General features: G+C 38.8%; 1 non-coding gene across 1 annotated transcript; it reads left to right on the top strand.

The window, feature by feature from the left end:
• The first annotated feature begins 629 nt into the window (after nucleotides 1-629).
• TRNAA-AGC (transfer RNA alanine (anticodon AGC)) lies at nucleotides 630-701 on the top strand. The gene has a single exon. It is a non-coding gene; the product is annotated as a tRNA-Ala (tRNA).
• Nucleotides 702-3,585: the final 2,884 nt, after the last annotated feature.

The raw sequence follows: 3,585 nt of genomic DNA, 5'->3' as shown, positions 1-3,585 counted from the left end.
TATCAGTGTACTCCTGGTGTGTAGCCATAATGTCTGGGCCATGGTCAATCCTCAACAAACTTTGTTTGCAGGATGAAAGGATTAACAAAAATTATGGATGCCCTGAGGTGGGTACTGAGGGTAGAGGGTTGGATGAAGCTTGGAAATGATGGCAACAAGGCATGGAGTCTCTAACCCTGAAAAGAACAAAGATTCTGGGGCTCAGAGGGAGGTGGTCCCACTTTTGGGGGAGCTGGAGGATTTGTGGATAGGAGAGACCCTTCTCTTATTTGGCCTCAGTTTTCCATCTATAAAGTGAGGGCATTTTTGCAGAAAAGTGGTTTTGTGTAACCTTTATTTTCTTTTTTATTTTATTTTACATCTTTTTTTTGCTTTAAGTAGGTAATGCCTGCATGATAAAATACTCAAGTATACAAAAAGCATAGAAAGAAAAGTAAATTACTTTCATTTCTAACTCCTACCTCCCCATATACACTCTCTGCATTACCCACTCCCCACTCCCCCCTCCCCCCCCCCAAAAAAAAAGAAACTCTCCTGGCTATCACTGTAACCAGTAGTTTTCTTTTAAGGGAGCAAATTTCTGTTTTCTTTCATGAAAGCAGTGTAGCAAAGCAGTACTACCAGCAGGTGGGGATGTAGCTCAGTGGTAGAGCGCATGCTTAGCATGCATGAGGTCCTGGGTTCGATCCCCAGCATCTCCATCCTGTTTGTATCCTTGCTTGGGGAAATAGATTTCTTTGTTACAGCCACACCACTTACTTTACAATCTGCAAACTAATCATCTTGCTTGGAGGTAAGCACTTATGTTTTTTTCCTGGTTTGCTTGTAACTCTTCTGTTTTCTTTTTTAAATTTGCTTATAATTGACATATAGCATTGTATCAGTTTCAGGTGTACAAATATAATAATTACATATTTGTATATATTGTGAGATTATCACTACCATAAGTATAGTTAACATCTGTCACCATACATAGTAAAAAAAAAATCATTGTTCTTGTGATGAGAACTTTTAAGATCTATTCTCTTAGCAACTTTTAAATATGCAATACAGGGGTGCCTGGGTGGCTCAGTCGGTTAAGTGGCCAACTTTGTCTCAGGTCATGATCTCGTGGCCCGTGAGTTCCAGCCCTGCATCGGGCTCTGAGCCTGTTTCAGATTCTGTGTCTCCCTCTCTCTGACCCTCCCCCGTTCATGCTCTGTCTCTCTGTCTCAAAAATAAATAAATGTTAAAAAAAAAGTTTAAGTATGCAATACAGTGTTATTAACTATAGTCACCATGTTGTGCATGACATCCCCATGACTTACTTATTTTGTAACTGTAAGTTTGTACCTTTTAACTCCCTTTGCCCATTTTGCCCCCACCAGCAACCACCAATCTGTTCTCTGTATCTATGATCTTGGATTTGTAGATCCCACATATAAGTGAGATCATAGGATATTTGTCTTTCTCTGATTTATTTCTTTAGCACAATGCCTTCAAGTTCCATTCAGGTCATTACAAATGGCAAGACTTCCTCCTTTTTTTATGGGCAAATAACATTCTATTGTATATACACACACCCCATTTTCTTTTTTCATTCATCTGTTGATGAACACTTAGGTGGTTTCCATATCCTGGCTATTGTAAATAATGGTGCAATGAACATAGGGTGCAGATATCTTCAAATTATTGTTTTTGTTTCTGTTGAATAAAATGCCCAGAAATGGAATTGCTGCATCATATGGTTGTTCTATTTTTAATTTTTTGAGGAAATTCTATACTGTTTCCATAGTGGCTGCACCAATTTACATTCCCACCAATAGTGCACCAGGGTTCCCTTTCCTCCACATTCTTGCCAACACTTGTTATTTTATTTTACTTTTTTTTGGTGATAGCGATCTAACAGGTGTGGGGTGATAAGTCACTGTGGTTTTGATCTGCACTCCCTGATGATAAATGATGCTGAATACCTTTTCATGTACCTGTTGGCCATCTGTATATCTTTAGGAAAATGTCTATTCAGATCCTCTGCCCTGGAATCAGTTTGTGTATGTGTGTGTGTTGTCTGTATAATACAAGTTATCTTTCAGGGTTATCTGTATAATACAAGTATACATATGCTTATATGTGTATGTATGGAATTTGAATATTTTTAAAATAGACATTTATTCTTTAAAAATAGTTAATTGTTTTAAATCTAAACTATAAGGAAATAACGATTATTAGTGATTATTAAGTGACCATTACTGAAAATAATTTTGTTATTAATCACATACCGTTTTAACCTTATCATTTGTTTTCATTTATTTATTTTTTAACGTTTATTTATTTTTGAGACAGAGAGAGACAGAGCATGAACAGGGGAGGGGCAGAGAGAGAGGGAGACACAGAATCTGAAACAGGCTCCAGGCTCTGAGCTGTCAGCACAGAGCCCAACGTGGGGCTCGAACTCATGGACCGTGAGATCATGACCTGAGTTAAAGTCGGATGCTTAACTGACTGAGCCACCCAGGTGCCCCAATTTGTTTTCATTTAATAAGGTGTCTTGGGATTGTTTCATTGATCTCACTTCTTTTATTTAAATGGTTGTCTAGCAGAGTATTTCACTGAATGGCTGTACTATAATTGATTTAACTGGTCTCCTGATCTTTTGCTGCTACAGACAATGCTGCATATGAATAACCCTGTACTTAAATCTTTTCACACATGTGCAATTATATCAGTTGGTTAAATTCATAGGAGTAGAATTAATGACTCAAAGATGAAAAGTGCTTGTAATTTTCATAGGTACTGCCTACATGGGGTGTACCAATTTGCCTTCTTACCACCTATTCATCTATGACTTTATCAGTGTATTACCACGCTTTTGGTACCTTTGGATGGGTTATTTCATTAGATTTTCTTATTATGAATGAAATATTTTCCTTTCTGTCAATTATCTGTTCATCTTCTTTGTCTTTTTATTACTAGATTAGGTTATTGGTCTTTTCATTATTCATTTGTAGAAACACTTTATAAACTAGGGGGATTAGCTTTGTCTTAAGATGATCAAACTTTTGATATTTGGATAGATCTAAATCTGATGGGTAAAAAATATAGGTTCACTTTGTGAGGTCTTTGTCTCTGGGTGAGGTTAACATCTTGTGTCTGAAATCCATTGGTATTTCCTTCTGTAAACTCTGTGCATGCTCTGTACAGCAGTGGTTCTTAACTGAGGTTGTGCATGAGGATCACCATCTTTGAGATACATGAATGCAGCCCTCAGCCCTGGGGATTCTGGTGCAGTGTGTCAGGCACTTCTAAAGAGCCTCCAGGCTGATTCCGATGTGTTCCCTTAGTTATGAATGGGGGGCATGGGTGATCTGGGGGCCTTTTTCTGCTCAGTATTGCTGTGAGTAAGTATTCAGCAGTGGCAGGAAGGAGAGAGTTATGCAGGGAGAGAATCGATAACCCTCCTTGCTGTGGGGTTCAATGGGACTTGCACACGAGGTGGCTCAGGGGCTAATGTGGCTCAGCTCTCGTTGCTATGGTAGCCAGTCAATATGTGGGCACTTGGTTTGGGAATTGGTGCCTCTGTGTGCTTGCTCTGGGCTTCATGGCCTG

Source organism: Puma concolor, chromosome E3 (genome assembly GCF_028749965.1).
Source record: "Puma concolor isolate L17-30 chromosome E3, mPumCon1.1.hap2, whole genome shotgun sequence".
Classification (NCBI taxonomy): Eukaryota; Metazoa; Chordata; class Mammalia; order Carnivora; family Felidae; genus Puma; species Puma concolor.
Note: the sequence above shows the minus strand (reverse complement) of the source record. Positions and strands in the feature narration are given on the sequence as shown.